The sequence below is a fragment of the Cavia porcellus genome, unplaced genomic scaffold, assembly GCF_034190915.1.
Source record: "Cavia porcellus strain 051 isolate PalLab524CR breed Dunkin Hartley unplaced genomic scaffold, mCavPor4.1 scaffold_32, whole genome shotgun sequence".
NCBI lineage: Eukaryota > Metazoa > Chordata > Mammalia > Rodentia > Caviidae > Cavia > Cavia porcellus.
The window spans coordinates 32,661,357-32,672,891 of record NW_026947515.1 but is presented as its reverse complement, the minus strand read 5'-3'; the positions used below and the strand labels follow the sequence as shown (position 1 = coordinate 32,672,891).

Sequence of the window (11,535 nt, the reverse complement as noted above, 5' to 3'; positions counted from 1 at the left end):
ATCTATCCTACACTGCCACTGCATGTTTCTTGACCTCCCCATGCGGACACCCCGCAATGCTGCTCACCCCGTGGTGCTCCTCTCTATCCTACATTGCCACTCACTGCCTGTGCTAATTCAGACCCTCCGATTCACACCACCCGGTGATGTTTTTCTTACTCCTACTAGTGAATGGCCTGTCAGAAACCCTTACAATGCACAGCACTCCGCGATGTTTTTCAGAAACCTATCCTACATTGCCACTGCATGTTTCCTGACCTTCTCATGCTGACCATCCCTTGGTACTTTTCTCCATCCTACATTGCCACACATGGCCTATCCTATTTCGGACCCTCCGATTCACACCACCTCGTGATATTTTTCTCATTACTACTAGTGAATGGCATGTTAGATACCCTTACAATGCACACCACTCTGCAATGTTTTTCAGAAACCTATCCTCCTTTACCACTGCATGTTTCCTGACCTGCCCATGCTGACCACCCCTTGGTGCTTATCTCAATCCTAAATTGCCACTCAGTGCCTATCCTAATTCAGACCCTCCAATTCACACCACCCCGTTTTGTTTTACTCACTCCTACTAGTGAATGGCCTGTTAGAAACCATTTCAATGCACACCATTCCTTGATGTTATTCATAAACCTATCCTACGTTGCCACTGCATTTTTCCTGACTTCCACATGCTGAACTACCTACAATGCTGATCACCCAGTTGTGCTTTTCTCCATCCTACATTGCCACTCACTGCCTATCCTAATTCAGACACTCTGATTCACACCACCCCGTGATGTTTTTTCACTCCTACAAGTGAATGGCCTGTTAGAAATCCTTACAATGTGCACCACACCACGATGTTTTTGAGAAACATATCCTACATTGTCACTGCATGTTTCCTGACCTCCCCATGCTGACCACCACGTGGTGCTTTTCTCCATCTAACATTGCCTCTCATTGCCTATCCTAATTCAGACCATCTGATTCACACAACCCGGTGATGTTTTTTTCACTCCTACTACTGAATCGCCTATTAGAAACCATTACAATGCTCACCACCCCGCGATGTTTTTCAGAAACCTATCCTATATTGCCACTGCATGTTTCCTGACCTCCACATGCTGCCCACCCCATGGTGCTTTTCTCCATCATACAGTGCCATTCACTGCCTATCGCAATTCAGACCCTTCGATGCACACCACCCCGTCATGTTTTTCTCGCTCCTACTTATGAATGGCATGTTTGAAAACCTCACAATGCACTCCCCCCACGATGTTTTTCAGAAACCTATCCTACATTTCCACTGCATGTTTCCTGACCTCCCAATGCTGACCACCCCTTTGTGAATTTCTCCATCCCACATTGCCACTCACTGCCTATCCTAATTCAGACCCTCCCATTCACACCACCCCGTGATGTTTTTCTCACTCCTACTAGTGAATGGCCTGCTAGAAACGCTTACAATTCGCAACAGCTTGCGATGTTTCTCAGAAACCTATCCTACATTGCCAATGCTTGTTTCCTGAATTGCCAATGCTGACCACCCCTTGGTGCTTTTTTCCATCCTATATTTCCACTCACGGCCTATCCCATTTCAGACATCTGATTCATACCACCACGTGATATTTTTCTCACTCCTTTAGTGAATGACCTGTTAGAAACCCTTACAATGCACACCATTCCACAATGTTTTTCAGAAACCTATCCTACATTGCCACTGCATGTTTCCTGATGTTTCCATGCTGACCATTCCTTGGTGCTTTCTCCTTCCTACATTGACACTCATTGCCTATCCTAATTCAGACCCTCCGATTCACACCTCCCCATGATGTTTTTCTCACTACTACTAGTGATTGGCTTGTTAAAAACCCTTACGATTCTAACAACATCGCGATATTTTTTAGAAATCTATCCTACATAGGACTGCTTGTTTCCTGACCTCCCCATGATGACCAACCCGTGGTGCTTTTGTCCAACCTACATTGCCATTCCCTGCCTACACTAATTCAGACCCTCCGATTCACACCACCGCGTGATGTTTTTCTGACTCCTACTAGTTAATGGCCTGTTAGAAACACTTACAATGCGCACTACCCTGCGATTTTTTTTCAGAAACCTATCCTACATTGCCAATGCATGTTTCCTGACATCCCCATGCTGACCACCCGGGCATGCTGACCACCCCGTGGTGCTTTTCTCCATCCTACATTGCCACTAACTGGTATCCTATTTCGACCCTCCGATTCACACCATGCCGTGATGTTTTTCTCACTCCTACTAGTGAATGGCCTGTTAGAAACCATTACAATGCGCACCACACTGCGATGATTTTCAGACACCTATCAAACATTGACACTGCATGTTTCCTGACCTGCACATGCTCACCAGCCCGTGTTGCTTTTCTCCATCCTGCATTGCCATTCCCTTCCTACCCTAATTCAAACCCTCCGAATCAGACCACCGTGTGATGTTTTTCTCACTCCTACTATTGAATGGCCTGTTAGAAACGCTTACAATTCGCACCACCCCGTGATGTTTTTCAGATACCTATCCTACATTGCCACTGCATGTTTTCTGACCTCTCCATGCTGAACACCACGTGGTGGTTTCTCCATGCTACATTGCCACTCATTGCCTATGCTAATTCACACCCTCCGATTCATACCACCCTGTGATGTTTTTCTCATTCCTGTGGGAAGCCGCCTATGATGGCGCCCATTTCCTGCTTCCGGGTTCTTCCCGGCCTGAACAAGCCCGCCAAATTGTCATATCTGCCCAGTTACCCATGACGCTAGCCTATCAGCTTGTTAGGCGCGCTTCTCTGTGATTGGATACTGCTTCCCCTTATAAGAGGTTGTTCCTGCCCCCAACGGTGGAAGAGGAATCAACACCGAGGCTGGCGGACCTTGTCAGGTCCAGTTCGCTGTACGTAATAAAGTTTAAGAGCTGATCCTGCTCGAGTTTGGTCTCCTGTCTCCCGTGGCTCCGGTCATCTGGTGGCCGCCCATACGGGGAAAAAGGTAAAAGACTCAGCGACGTGCCTCTTCGGCCGGGAGGTGCGATTGCTGTCGCCTGCGGTACGACGGAGGACCTGGCCCAATAACAACGGAAGGCCGCGAGCGCCTCTTCTCTTCACCCTGATCAGCTACGTGAGATACAGCGGTTCCCGGGACAGGTGAATACTGGGTCACCTGGGTTGGGTGGACGCACCTAACAGATTTTGAGCGCCACACGAGTGGACGCTGGGTTTTTTTTTTTTTTTTTCTTTTCTTTTCCCTTTGCATCTGTTTTGCTTTCGCTTCGCTAATACAGCCCGACAGGCTTTTGATAGAGCTCGATTGGAATGCTCAGAGGAGCCCGGAACCACTGCCGATTGTGGGTCTCCGGAGGACCCTCAGGGCTCTAATTCTGATTCGGATTTGGAAGGCTCAGAAGAGGAGGTCGTCTTTGCTAAGCATGACCCTCCTACACCGTTAAAAGAGGAACTTAGGGCTCGGGAAGACACCACCCTGCCCGAGCTACTCCGCCTTAAGGGAAGAGCTTAAGCCCTTCCGCCCTTTGGCAAGTTCGCGACCCATGGTCGCTCCCTTCAGGGCGCCAGGCCCCACTGCACCGCCGTGGCCGGAAGAGGAGTTGTTCCCTGGGCTGCCACCACAACCTATGGCACCGCCCTGGTTAGAGGGAGAGCTACTTCCTGGGTTGCCTTCTGCGCCCCCATCTGGGGAGGGAGGAGGACGTTCCTTCCACCAGAGGGTATGGTCGCGGCTTCCCTTTGAGTGTTCCGGTCTCCATGCATTCCCGGTACAAGTAGGAGGCAGGGGAGGAGGAGGATATTATGAGCCCTTAGAAAGTAAACAACTTAAAGCTATCAAGGACGCAGTTTCAGCTTATGGGCCCAATGCACCATTTACCATGGCGCTTTTAGAGGCATTGGCAGGTCTGCTTTTAACTCCTGGAGATTGGACCCAGCTGGCATGCGCCTGCCTCTCCCCCGGACAATATTTAGATTGGAAGTCCTGGAATGAGGAATTCTGTGTAGAGCAGGCGGCAGCCAACAGGGAAAATAACCAGAGAGAGTGGAACAGGGATATGCTATTAGGGCGAGGAGCCTTTGAGGAAGATCAAACTCAATACCCTCGCCAGGTTTATGAACAAATTAGCCGCTGTGGCCTCCAGGCCTGGAGATGACTGGCTGGAAAGGGAGAACATATGGGTCACCTTACAAAAATTATACAAGGGCAGGGAGAGCCATTTTCAGACTTTGTGGCCCGCATGCTTGAGGCCGCTAACAGGATTTTTCCAGATGCTGAGGCGGCTCACCCTCTCATAAAACAATTGATTTTTGAACAGTGCACTAAGGAGTGCCGTGATGTCCTAAGAACTAACAAAAATAGGTCCTTAGAAGAGTGGACACGCCTGTGCCGTGAATTGGGTGGCCACGGCCTAACGCCCAAAGGAAGAATATCATTGGCACTCTTTACCATAAATTTTTTAAACCTTAATCACAATAATCATTCCCCTGCCATGGAGCACAATAACCCGTCCCCGGCCGACAAAGGGCTGGTGAGATGGAAAGATGTCCTTACAGGACAATGGATGGGCCCGGATCCAGTGGTTAGCTGGACCCGAGGTGCGGTTTGTTTCTTCCCACAGGAACCAGGCTGCGAACCGCTGTGGGTCCCGGAAAGATTGACGCGAGCAGTAAACTCCCCACCAGTTCCTGATAAAGCACAGGAGGATAAGCCCGCGGACACAAGTCAACTCGACCCTTCTGGGACCGACGCTCAGTGCCCGAGACCATCTACAAACTAAAATGTCTGGTTTGGAGCTTTTTCTATTCTGTGGGTTCCTATTATGCTCAGATTCCACAGAACCACCACAATATCTTTGGGGTCCTTGGCACCACCCGCCCACATTGGCACCTTTTTCGGCGGCCTCGCCCGCCTCACCCAGGGTTTACACCATCAATCAAACAGTCCTTGATTATGCTAATTGCCATGGCTATCCTAGTAGGGCTTGTGGTTATTAAATGCTTGTTAGATCGCCTCATACAAACTCAGCAGCAGGCTAAGATCACAGCTATGGCAGCCATGCAAATGGCAGCAGGTGGCCCATCAGGCCAGCAGGCCGCCGCATATCTCCTTCACATTGCAGAACATCAGCTATAAGAGCTGAGTGGGCAAGCCAATGACGGGTAAGACGGGAAAAGCCCTCCCGGTCAACCTAAGACAGGCTCCACTCAGATATACATGGCCTATAAGGCCAGGAGTCCCTCCCGGAGTCAAATTATTGGCATTGAGATGCGAGACCAAGGGTACTGCAGTGCCATCCGCCCCAAAGGTTGGGGGGAAGGCAGGAATGAATGTCTATATGCATCCAGGTTCGGTTCACAAAAGCCTGGCCCTGCGAAAAAATGAACCACTCACCTTAGCATGGTCCTGGCGCAAGGATATGCACAAAACAGGGTGATGCACAGCAGGGTATAGACATCTACATTCTCTCATGCCTCGGCCTACAAGGTAGGCCAACTCCTAGGTGTCTAACAGCAACAAGGTCATAGACACCTTGGAGGGACCCACAGACCATCCTATTTTAATAAATAAAAAAGGGGGAGATGTGGGAAGCCGCCTATGATGGCGCCCATTTCCTGCTTCCGGGTTCTTCCCGGCCTGAACAAGCCCGCCAAATTGTCATATCTGCCCAGTTACCCGTGACGCTAGCCTATCAGCTTGTTAGGCGCGCTTCTCTGTGATTGGATACTGCTTCCCCTTATAAGAGGTTGTTCCTGCCCCCAACGGCGGAAGAGGAATCAACACCGAGGGTGGCGGACCTTGTCAGGTCCGGTTCGCTGTACGTAATAAAGTTTGAGAGCTGATCCTGCTCGAGTTTGGTCTCCTGTCTCCCGCGGCTCTGGTCACATTCCTACTAGTAAATGGCCTCTTAGAAGCCCTTACAATGCGCACCAACCCGCATTGTTTTTCAGAAACCTATCCTACATTCCCACTGCATGTTTCCTGACCACCGCATGCTGACCACCCCGAGGTGCTTTTCTCTATCCTGCATTGCCAGTCCCTGCCTATCCTAATTCAGACCCTCTGATTCACAGCACGCCCTGATTTTTTTCTCACTCCTACTAGTGAATGGCCTGTTAGAAAACATTACAGTGCGCACCACCCCGCGATGTTTTTCAGAAACCTATCCTACAATGCCAGTGCATGTTTCCTAACCTCCCCATGCTCACCAGGCCGTGTTGCTTTTCTCCATACTACATTGACACTCCCAGCCTACTCTAATTCAAACCCTGCGAGTCACACCAACCCGTAATGTTTTTCTCAATCCTACTAGTGGATGGCCTGTTATAAACCCTTACAATGCCCACCACGCCGAGATGTTTTTCAGAAACCTATCCTATATTGCCACTGCATGTTTCCTGACATCCACATGTGGACCACCCCACCATGTTGACCACCCCGTGGTGCTTTTCCCTATTCTACATTGCCACTCACTGCCTATCCTATTTCAGACACTCCTATTAACACCATGCCATGATGTTTTTCTCACTCCTACTAGTGAATGGCCTGTTACAAACCATTACAATGCACACCACCCCGTGATGTTTTCCAGAAACCTATCATACATTGACAATACATGTTTCCTGACCTCCCCATGCTGAAAACCCGGTGCTTTTCTCCATGCTACATTGCCACTCATTGCATATTCTAATTCAGACCCTACGATTCATACCACCCCGTGATGTTTTTCTCACTCCTACTAGTGAATGGCCTGTTAGAAACCATTACAATGCGCACCACCCCAAGATGTTTTTCATAAACCTATCATACATTGACACTGCATGTTTCCTGACCTCCCCATGCTACCACACCGTGGTACTTTTCTCCATCCTACAGTGTCATTGACTGCCAATCCTAATTCAGACCCTAAGATGCACACCACCCTGTGATGTTTTTCTTACTCCTACTAGTGAATGGCCTGTTAGAAAACCTTACAATGCGCCCCACCCCGCGATGTTTTTCAGAAACCTATCCTACATTGCCCCTGCATGTTTCCTGACCTCCCCATGCTCACCATCCCGTGTTGCTTTTCTCCATACTACATTGACACTCCCAGCCTATCCTAATTCATACACTGCGAGTCACACCACCCTGTGATATTTTTCTCACTCCTACTAGTGAATGGCCTGTTAGAAACCATTACAATGCGCACCACCCCGCGATGTTTTTCAGAAACCTATCATACATTGACACTGCATGTTTGCTGACCTCCCCATGCTACCACCCCGTGGTACTTTTCTCCATCCTACAGTGCAACTCACTGCCTATCCTAATTCAGACACTGCGATGCACACCACCCCGTGATGTTTTTCTCACTCCTACTAGTGAATGGCCTGTTAGAAACGCTTACAATCTGCACCACCCCGTGATGTTTTTCAGAAAACTATCCTAAATTGCCACTGCATGTTTCCTGACCTCTCCATGCTGAACAACACGTGGTGGTTTTATCCATGCTACATTGCCACTCATTGCCTATGCTAATCCACACCCTCTGATTCATACCACGCTCTGATGTTTATTTCTCATTCCTACTAGCAAATGGCCTCTTACAAACCATTTCAATGCGCACCACCCCGTGTTGTTTTTCAGAAACCTATCCTACATTGCCACTGCATGTTTCCTGACCACCCCATGCTGAACACCCCGAGGTGCTTTTCTCTATCCTGCATTGCCAGTCCCTGCCTATCCTAATTCAGACCCACTGATTCACAGCACCCCGTGATGTTTTTCTCACTCCTACTAGTGAATGGCCTGTTAGAAAGCCTTACAGTGCGCACCAAACCGCGATGTTTTTCAGCAACTTATCCTACATTGCCACTGCATGTTTCCTGACCTCCCCATGCTCACTAGCCCGTGTTGCTTTTATCCATACTACATTGTAACTCCCAGCATATTCTAATTGACACCCTCCAATTCACACCACCCGGTGATGTTTTTCTCACTCCTACTAGTGAATTGCCTTTAGAAACCCTTAGAACGTGCACCACCCCACGATGTTTTTCAGAAATCTATCCTACATTGCCACTGCATGTTTCCTGACCTTCCCATGCTGAACACCCCGCCATGCAGACCACCCAGTGGTGCTTTTCTCCATCCTACATTGCCACTCACTGCCTGTCCTAATTCAGACACTCTGCTTCACACCACCCCGTGATGTTTTTCTCACTCCTACTAGTGAATGGCCTGTTAGAAACCATTACAATGTGCACCACACCGCGATGTTTTTGAGAAACATATCCTATATTGCCTCTGCATGTTTCCTGACCTCCGCATGCTGACCACCACGTGGTGCTTTTCTCCATCCAATATTGCCACTCATTGCCTATCCTAATTCAGACCCTCTGATTCACACAACCGCGTGATGTTTTTCTCACTCCTACTACTGAATGGCCTATTAGAAACCCTTAAAATGCACACTACCCTGCGATTTTTTTCCGAAACCTATCGTACGTTGCCACTGCATGTTTCCTAACCTCCCCATGCTGACCACACGGCCATGCTGACAACCCCGTGGTGCTTTTCTCCATCCTACATTGCCACTCACTGCCTATCCTATTTCAGACCCTCCGATTCACACCATGTCGTGATGTTTTTCTCACTCCTACTAGTGAATGGCCAGTTAGAAACCATTACAATGCGCACACCCTGCGATGATTTTCAGAAACCTATCATACATTGACACTGCATGTTTCCTGACCTGCACATGCTCACCAGCCCGTGTTGCTTTTCTCCATCCTACATTGACACTCCCAGCCTATCCTAATTCAGACCCTGCGAGTCAGACCACCGCGTGATGTTTTTCTCACTCCTACTATTGAATGCCCTGCGAGAAATGCTTACAATTCGCACCACCCCGTGATGTTTTTCAGATACCTATCCTACATTGCCACTGCATGTTTTCTGACCTCTCCATGCTGAACACCACGTGGTGGTTTTCTCCATGCTACATTGCCACTCATTGCCTATGCTAATTCACACCCTCCAATTCATACCACCCTGTGATGTTTTTCTCATTCCTACTAGTAAATGGCCCCTTAGAAGCCCTTGCAATGCGCACCAACCCGCGTTGTTTTTCAGAAACCTATCCTACATTGCCACTGCATGTTTCCTGACCACCCCATGCTGACCACCCCGAGGTGCTTTTCTCTATCCTGCATTGCCAGTCCCTGCCTATACTAATTCAGACCCTCTGATTCACAGCACGCCCTGATATTTTCTCACTCCTACTAGTGAATGGCCTGTTAGAAACCCTTACAGTGCGCACCACCCAGCGATGTTTTTCAGAAACCTATCCTACATTGCCAGTGCCTGTTTCCTAACCTCCCCATGCTCACCAGCCCGTGTTGCTTTTCTCCATACTACATTGACACTCCCAGCCTACTCTAATTCAGACCCTGCGAGTCACACCACCCCGTAATGTTTTTCTCAATCCTACTAGTGGATTCCCTGTTATAAACCCTTACAATGCCCACCACCCCGTGATGTTTTCCAGAAACCTATCCTATATTGCCACTGCATGTTTCCTGACATCCACATGTGGACCACCCCACCATGCTGACCACCCCGTGGTGCTTTTCCCTATTCTACATTGCCACTCACTGCCTATCCTATTTCAGACACTCCTATTAACACCATGCCATGATGTTTTTCTCACTCCTACTAGTGAATGGCCTGTTAGAAACCATTACAATGCGCACCACCCCACGATGTTTTTCAGAAACCTATCATACATTGAAAATACTTGTTTCCTGACCTCCCCATGCTGAAAACCCGGTGCTTTTCTCCATGCTACATTGCCACTCATTGCATATCCTAATTCAGACCCTCCGATTCATACCACCCCGTGATGTTTTTCTCACTCCTACTAGTGAATGGCCTGTTAGAAACCATTACAATGCACACCACCCCGCGATGTTTTTCAGAAACCTATCCTACAATGCCCCTGCGTGTTTCCTGACCTCCCCATGCTCACCATCCCGTGTTGCTTTTCTCCATACTACATTGACACTCCCAGCCTATCCTAATTCATACACTGCGAGTCACACCAACCTGTGATGTTTTTCTCACTCCTACTAGTGAATGGCCTGTTAGAAACCATTACAATGCGCACCAACCCGCGATGTTTTTCAGAAACCTATCATACATTGACACTGCATGTTTGCTGACCTCCCCATGCTACCACCCCGTGGTACTTTTCTCCATCCTACAGTGCAACTCACTGCCTATCCTAATTCAGACCCTGCGATGCACACCACCCCGTGATGTTTTTCTCACTCCTACTAGTGAATGGCCTGTTAGAAACGCTTACAATCTGCACCACCCTGTGATGTTTTTCAGAAAACTATCGTACATTGCCACTGCATGTTTCCTGACCTCTCCATGCTGAACAACACGTGGTGGTTTTATCCATGCTACATTGCCACTCATTGCCTATGCTAATCCACACCCTCTGATTCATACCACGCTCTGATGTTTTTTTCTCATTCCTACTAGCAAATGGCCTCTTAAAAACCATTTCAATGCGCACCACCCCGTGTTGTTTTTCAGAAACCTATCCTACATTGCCACTGCATGTTTCCTGACCACCCCATGCTGAACACCCCGAGGTGCTTTTCTCTATCCTGCATTGCCAGTCCCTGCCTATCCTAATTCAGACCCACTGATTCACAGCACCCCGTGATGTTTTTCTCACTCCTACTAGTGAATGGCCTGTTAGAAAGCCTTACAGTGCGCACCAACCCGCGATGTTTTTCAGAAACCTATCCTACATTGCCACTGCATGTTTCCTGACCTCCCCATGCTCACTAGCCCGTGTTGCTTTTATCCATACTACATTGTAACTCCCAGCGTATTCTAATTCAGACCCTCCAATTCACACCACCCGGTGATGTTTTTCTCACTCCTACTTATGAATGGCCTGTTAGAAAACCTTACAATGCGCACCACCCCGGGATGTTTTTCAGAAACCTATCCTATATTGCGACTGCATGTTTGCTGACCTGCCCATGCTGACCAACCCTTGGTGCTTTTTTCCATCCTACATTGCCACTCACGGCCTATCCTATTTCAGACCTCCGATTCACACCACCACGTGATGTTTTTCTCACTCCTATTAGTGAATGGCCTGTTTGAAACCCTTACAATGAACACCATTCCGCGATGTTTTTCCGAAACCTATCCTACATTGCCACTTAATTTTTCCTGACCTTACCATGCTGACGACCGCTTGGTGCTTTTCTCAATCCTACATTGCCACTCACGGCATATCCTATTTCACACCCTCCGATTCACACCACCCCGTGATGTTTTCCTCACTCCTACTAGTGAATGGCTTCTTAGAAACACTTACGATTCGAACCACAATGCGATATTTTTCAGAAACTATCCTACATAGGACTGTGTGTTTCCTGACTTCCCCATGATGACCAACCCTTGGTGCTTTTCTCCATCTTCCATTGCCATTACCTGG

The 11,535-nt window shown here is 48.4% G+C and overlaps 1 long non-coding RNA gene across 1 annotated transcript; it reads left to right on the top strand.

Moving 5' to 3' along the window:
* Window positions 1–2,983: 2,983 nt before the first annotated feature.
* Window positions 2,984–5,869, top strand: LOC134474335 (uncharacterized). The gene is made up of 2 exons (XR_010045121.1): window positions 2,984–3,169; window positions 4,648–5,869. It is a non-coding gene; the product is annotated as an uncharacterized LOC134474335 (long non-coding RNA).
* Window positions 5,870–11,535: the final 5,666 nt, after the last annotated feature.